At 35.9% G+C, this 7,704-nt stretch overlaps 1 non-coding gene across 1 annotated transcript; it reads left to right on the top strand.

Moving 5' to 3' along the window:
• Positions 1 to 6,505: 6,505 nt before the first annotated feature.
• On the top strand, positions 6,506 to 6,608 carry LOC117020963 (U6 spliceosomal RNA). Its single transcript, XR_004422786.1, has one exon. It is a non-coding gene; the product is annotated as a U6 spliceosomal RNA (small nuclear RNA).
• Positions 6,609 to 7,704: the final 1,096 nt, after the last annotated feature.

The raw sequence follows: 7,704 nt of genomic DNA, 5'->3' as shown, positions 1-7,704 counted from the left end.
CTCTTTCAAAAATTCAAAATAACTCACAATTTGCACCCCTTCCAGCTCCTACTTTCACTAGCAGTCCTGTTCAAGGTAATATGCTATATACTCGTATATTGTAGTAGTTATGTATTTTTTTTAACAATTTAACATGTATAAAATTGTCCCACCATTTTTATTAGGCTTCAGTCCTTTTATTAATGTGTCACTGACAAGGTTTTTGAGTGTTGTACTCCTGACCCTATTTTTTCCCATAAGCTTTGTGTTTTTTTTAATTATATGATTTTGCAAAAGGCAGTCATTTTTAGAACTGAATATGTTGAGCTATAGAACTGACAGCATTTTACATTCTCTTTCCTTCTTTTTCCTTTTACTTATTTTTGCTAGTTAGATTGTTATGACTTGTGTCATGTTTTATTCATATTCATGGATATGATCTATATTTTTCTATTTTTTAATAGTTATATTAGTGAGACTCTTACTCAGATATATATCTTTCTTATCTCTCTACTACCATTAAAACTCTGATGGCAGGGCCGCTGTTTTGCTCAGTGGTTAGAGCGCAGTGCTCATAACATCAAGGTCTCTGGTTCGATTCCCACATGGGCCAGTGAGCTGCATCCTCCACAACTAGATTGAAAACAACGACTTGACCTGGAGCTGAGCTGCGCCCCCCCACAACTAGATTGGAAAAAAAACAATGACTTGACATGGAGCTGATTGGTCCTAAAAACACACTGTTCCCCAATATTCCCCAATAAAAAAATTAAAAAACAAAAACAAAACTCTGATGGCAAGTCTTTTCTCAAGCAACATGCTCTAATTCCATCATACTTCCTGCTTTCTCACCCTTACTCAGAAACACTCAGAAACACACACACACACACACACACACATACACCACTACCACCACCACCACCACCACCACCACCACCAATGAAATGTGTTTAGTTTTTTCCTCTTCTACATGCCAGGTAAAACTATTTAAATGCTTTTACTTTTCTCCTCGCCCATCCACTGTTAACTCTTAGGTTTTGCTCAAATAATGTAGTACTTCTGATAGTAGGTTAATATTCAGTCCCCATGTATCCCTTCAGCTTCAAGACCACAATTAACACTTACATTAACAGTCCAAAGCAGTAGGATATTATTATCCATATAGATCTAGCTATATGGGTACATATCCTCCTCTCCTCCACCTCTATTCCAGGCTCTCTCATCTGTTTAATTGTGGTTTGAATACATTGTTTTCTCAATTATTTTCTTCTAATGCAGCATATAGTCTATGATTTCTTACACATTAAAATGAACATCTTTTATGAGTGGACATAGGATTCCTCACTTAAAGTCATTTTCCCTTCAAGATGTTATTCTACTCTCTTCTAGATTTACTTTTACAAATGAGAATTTGATAGTCGGATTCTCTTTTCTTTGTAAGAATTTTTTTTTAATGAATGCTTATAAAATCTTTAACATTTTGCCATGAAATTCTTAGGTGCATATATTTTTTCAACAATTCTATTTGAACATCATTAAGTTCTGCTAGATCTCTCTTCATCTCAGGGAAGTTTTAGCTATTGGTTTAATCATTTCTTATCTGTTTTTTTTCTCCTTCTGAAACTCCATTTGTTCACGTTACCTCCATCAGTTACCTTCCCAATGTCTTGTAATGTTCTTAAATCTATTTTTAAAATGTATACATTGAAATATTTATTTCTTTGATCTTCCACGACACTAACTGTCAACTCACTGTACTCATTAAAGTATACTTAAGTTATAATAGATAAACTCAATTGTTTAACACAACTGCCGTGGATTTTTTAATTACATAAAGTGTAAGTGGTAAAAGTTAGGGGAGTTGGCTCTGCTCAGTCAACCTAGTCTGATGGAGATCTGTCATCTTCAACATAAGGCTTCCCAGGTCACGTTGAACATCCATGTGCAGCCAGCACATGGAAAGAGAGTGCGTGTTCACCTTTGAAATTGGTGTATATTACCTCTACTCACACTCCATTAGCAAGAATTCAACTGCATGGGCATTCATAAGTGCAAGGGGACAGGTTTGGGGGACACATAGAAGTCTCTGTCACCTAACCAAAGACTGTCACTCCTTCCATTCTTCTGGTAAATTACTTGGTTAGGAATTTTTTTTTTTCTTTTGGGTTGGGTGGGTAGAGTGGGGGGGTAGATTTTATTTTTGTTTGTTTGTTTTAGTTCCGAAAAGACTGCTTGAGAATACTTGAATCTCCTTAAGTACTCTCTATTTCTGTTTAAATTATTGTCTATCTCATTGAGAAGTTCCATTTTATTTGGTATGTGTTTTTGTTCTCACTAATCCTGTCTCTGGCTGCCAGCGTCTTTTAAATGTTTTTAGTTCTGTTTTACTTTTTCTGCTCAGTAGAACTCAGGGCTGGTTGCAAAGTGCCAAAGTGATGAAAGTGGCACAAAAAAAAAAAAAAAAAAAAGGACTTTTAGCAATGTAGAAGTCCTTGTAAAGCACCTCTCATTCTTTTCCAGGCGTGGGTACATGGAATGAGCCTGAAAATGGTCCAATTCTCTTTCTTCCATGTTTTTTTTTTTTTTTAATGTTGTTTACTGTTTGGAAACCAATGAAAACTAGGCCCACAAACATGTTGGTCTCCCACTGGGTTTCCACTAATCTCTAGGGCCAAGCTCTCTACAGATTCCAGTCATTAATAATCTAGATCAAGGCTCTTTGGTTCTTGGGCACCCTATGAAAGCAGGAGAGGTGAAGGCTTCCTTTCCACCCAGCCTTTCCATGGATTCTAACAGCTATTTGACTCAGGAAAGACAATTTGGGTGGAGTAGGTGGAAAGGAAAAACATCCAATTTAAGTCACTGTCTTCCTTGAATATCTTGTTTTGAATCTTTGCACATTAACATGAGGAGACATTGTTATTTTTTGTTTTTTCTTTTTAGCCCAACAGCAAAGATTCAGTGTTAATCTCTACTGCTTGTCCGTTGTTGTTTAACGAATAATGTATATGAACAAACTGCAGAAAAATAAGACTCGATAATATTTTAAAAGAAATGTAGTCACATCCACCCCCAGTATATATAGTAACATAAACTCAACTATTTAAGAATCAAAATCCTATTATATTTACCTTGGTAAATAGTTATGATTCCATTGTAATAGGTGTTAACTTCACAAGCAGGACTATGCCCTTTTTTCCTCAAACACTACAAGTAAACTAACAAAATGTTCTGAAATTTCATTTTTATCGTCAACATTTTAAAACAAACTTCAAACTGAAATTATTGATTTGTCATACATTTTAAATTATTGTCAATTCAAATTAATGAGATTTTACTCTGAAGATAAAATGTAAAATAAGGTTTTTTATAACAATAATATTTATATGTCCTCATATTGGATTTTAGTAACTCGTACTTTTCAGATCTATTTGTACTAATTATTTTCTAGGATAATCCTAAATAGCAAAGGCATTTTCTATTCTCTATGATTTTAACAATCACTTGTTATAATTGAAAATGGCTTGAAAATCTCTTATTTGCTCTGGAATAAAGGAAAACCTTAGAAAGAACTAAAAGAGCAATTATTTTGACTTGAACAACAATTACACATTTCCTGCCTTCACAATTCACTCTCACTTCCAATCCAGTGTTCCATGACTTAGAAAAAAGAAGACATAGGTAATGAAAAGAATTACATGCAACTACCTCTTTTTACCACTAATTCAAAACTCCACTTTTAGAGGCCAAGTGACTACTGTATTTATTATTCAATAAACTTGCAATTTCTAACAATGACTGCAAATTTTATAACACTGAGGCCATTTGTGTTTCCGAGGAAGCTTGCCATAATAGAATTACCTTTCAAATTGCATAGTCATTATTTAATAGTACTAAAACACTCATATTGTGAGTGTTAATTTGCACAAACTACCATTGTACTTGCCACTGACAAAAATACAAAAACAAATTACACTTTTTAAAACTATATTTGAATTTGAAAATATGTCCAGTATCACTCATTATCCTGAACAGAAGGAACTGCCTGTAGTAACGAAGTAAAACTATGACAGCTTACATCTCATGTTTTCCAAAAAGAGAATTTCATGTGTAAAAAAATATAGTATTTATAATTATTAGGACTATTGTTTGTGAACCATCCTCCCAAAAATTATTTTGAAAAAAAAAAACCCAATGTAGTAAAATGTGGCTCTCCCATAAAATGTAGGTTTTATGTTTGTAAAACAACACCTATTTTGTGCCAGATACTGGCAATATTGATAGAGATTAGGTTTCCAGGACAGGCATGGTCTAGTAGGGTGACAGACATATCCATCTATTATTACAGTCTACAATCTATTAGGAGTTATAATGGGGTTACAAGACCCAATGAGAGTTGTAGTAGTTAAGACTAATGGCTATAATGTATAAAATCCAAAATTTCAGTGACTGATTTAACATCATGAAGTTTTATTTCTCACTCTTAACTCCATGCAGGGGTTACTGGTTGGGCAGTTGTCCTCCATGCAATGACTCCAAGACCAGGGTTTCCTTTTTCCATACAGTCATGTGCCGAATAACCTTTCAGTCAACGATGGCCCACATATACAACCATATACAATGGTGGTCCCATAAGATTACAATGGAGTGAAAGATTCCTATCACTCAGTGACATAGTAGCTGTCTCAATGTCACAGTGCCACACATTACTTTTCTATGCCATCGCAGTCTATCAATAGCAATGCTATCGGATAGAAATGCCTGGGGCCACTCACCTCAGCCCAGTGCACTTCCCACAGACATCTCCCCTTTTTAAACCAATGCTACTATTGGACTGACCCTTGTAATTCTTATTATGGTTGCAAAATGTCCTTGAGTGATATCCATTAGGAAACTTTGAAGGAAAAAAGCAAGTGTATTACTTACAGGCATTGGAGAGTACAAAGAATGCTGGAGAGCACATAACCTGGTCGTGCATAGAGAGCACCAGCCACACATGTGTGTGAGCCTGAGGTTCTGCTTTTATTGAGGTGGAGGGTAGGGTCTAGGCTTTTGCAAGCTCACTCTTTATTGGTGAATTTAAAACACATGTGTAGGAATTTAAAGCACAGAAAGAAAAATAGCCCAAATGGTCAGTTATCCAAATCAACCAGGATCTCTAAAACAAAGGAGTACTAGTAGAGGAATGAAGCCTGGCTCTTTATCTAGTCGTGTGGCTGGCAACACTTCGTGTTCACCTTCCTTAAAGCAGATGTCTTTGTGTAATGGATATCAGCTTTGAAATGGATGCCTCAGCAATCAAAGCTTAAGACAGGCACCTGCATTACAAAAAGGAAAGCCAAATGTCAGGGCTTACACTACAATTACTCAGGTGTTTGTGGTGATGCTGGTGTAAACAAACCTATTGCATTGCCAGTCTTATAAAAGTGTAGTGCACACAATTACAGTAATAGGCTCTACCATCTAGGTTGTGTAAGTGCGCTCTATGATGTTCACACAACAACTAAATTGCCTAACAATGCATTTCTCAGAATGTATCTCCATGATTCAGCAGCACATGCATGCAATTCCATCTTCAACACATAGCTCCTGAGATCTCCTTGAAGGGTTCTTTAAACCAGCCATCTGAAAGTGGAAAAGGGTATGGAAGATGACAACTGGGAGGGATTCCTGGCCACCCCTAAGAGTACACACATTGTTTCCACTCACATTCTATGGCCATGTCAAACAACAAGTGAGGCTGAGAAATGTTTTGTTGTATGCCAGAAAGAAAAAGAAATGTATTTGGTATTTTTCAGCAAGGTCTGCACCCAAGTAGAAGAATAAAGGGAAATTTCAAAGGGGTATTAATTCTTCTACTAACTTTTTGGAGACATGACCCACTTTCCATTTGGACAATGCTCTGTGAAGAGCATTCCAGGGAGAAGTAATAGTTTGTGTAAATACAAGGAAACATGGAATAGACTGTGGTATTGGTGGAAGAGTAGGTTGTACAGTGTGACTGGTGTGCTGGAAGGGTAGTAAGGCAAGAAACTAGAAAACCAAGGACCAGATCATTTAGTTCATTGCCACAAAACTTACTGAACATTTTTAATGTTTTTTACACTTTTAGGAGTTGAAATGAGGAAAAATATAAAGAACATGCATTACCCTTGAAGAATTTCTGGTTCAGTGTGGATCACAAAAAAAGAGAAACTTGATTAGAGAAAAAGATAGACTCCAGACATACTTAAGAGAAGAATCAGTAGGGCTTTGTGTCTGATTGAATGAAAGCTGGCAGGAAAGATCAGAGCAATTGACTGGTGGTGAAAAGGAGAAATATAAAATGACTTCCACACTGCTCATTTAAGAGACTGGGTAAATTGGAGAGAGAATATAGGTATAGATATATATTAGACAACAGGTATGATCAATTAATGAAATTAATTTTAAACTTTTTGAGCTCCGGGAACTTATGGGATATTCAAGTCAAGACTAACAAATCTTAACATTTACATATATAGGTCTGATTAAGATTTTGTTCTGCTTGTTTTGGCAGCATATATACTAAAATTGGAATGACACACAGAAGATTAGCAGGGGCCCTGTGCTGAGATGACATGCAAATTCATGAAATCATACATATTTAAAAATTTTAAAAGTGTGTTCACTCTCAGCTAGCTAGAATTGGGCTCCATTAGTCGGTTCTGTCTCTTCGCTCTATTTGAGCATCTCTTGAACTTCTTCCCAGTTGGTCAATAAACACTTTTTCATTGCATAATAAAAAAAGCAACCATCTCATAAAACCTCATTAGACAAATGACTTAAAAAATAAAAACAGAAAAGGACTTTCTTACTTCCTCTGTCCATTATAGATTTCTGTCTAATCACAAGCATGAAACTCCTTTTGTTATTGTATTCCATGAGCGATTTCCTAATTGACAGAACCAATAGAGTGTTTTCAGTCAGACTACCAGGTGTCTTTGGGAATGTAGAATCATTCGATCACCTCCCTCTAATTAACACTCTTTGCCTGTTTGGGTGTGATGACAGTGTTCTCTCCTGATCCTTCTTATTTTCCTTGAATGACTCCTCTTCCTCTTCCTCTTCCCTCTTCCAGAATCGGCTCCTTTTCCTTCTTCCATGTAGCAATCTCAGCTACATCTCTGTCCTTAACAATCAACTTCATTAAGGTTCTCACTCAAATGTCTCCAGAGAGCTGGGAGGTGGCCCAAAGAATGTGAAATATATGCCCATGGATATTCTGAGCGAAGAGTCAAATTCATGGCCAAAAGAGGCAGCTATTCCCCAGTTCCCTTTGATATTTGCCATCTGAAAATGCTAAACACTAGGCCCAGATCACCTGATTTATTGAGAAAATCTCATTTAAAAAAAATTTTATGTATGATATTAATGAAATGGTAGCCCAAATATTTGTTAGAATCTGTTTAGGAGGGAAAAGAACAATCTATTTCTCCAATTTTCTATTTTTCAATCTCTGACATGAACAAATGATTTTTCAATTACTATGTACTCTCCTGACCTCTGTCCGTAAGTAGTATCAGAGTCCTAGCTATAAACTGGATGTCTTCATTTTGTTATCACACAGAAACCTCAAATTCAACATACTCAACATTGAGATGTGAGGAATTTGGCAAGCCCAGTTTCTATTCTCTTCCTGAAAGATGCTTTAGGACATATTTTTAATATTTTATATCCATCATCTTTCTTTGTATGTCAATGATA

Source organism: Rhinolophus ferrumequinum, chromosome 3 (genome assembly GCF_004115265.2).
Source record: "Rhinolophus ferrumequinum isolate MPI-CBG mRhiFer1 chromosome 3, mRhiFer1_v1.p, whole genome shotgun sequence".
In the NCBI taxonomy this organism is placed as follows: Eukaryota; Metazoa; Chordata; class Mammalia; order Chiroptera; family Rhinolophidae; genus Rhinolophus; species Rhinolophus ferrumequinum.
This window is presented reverse-complemented; position numbering and strand designations above follow the sequence as displayed.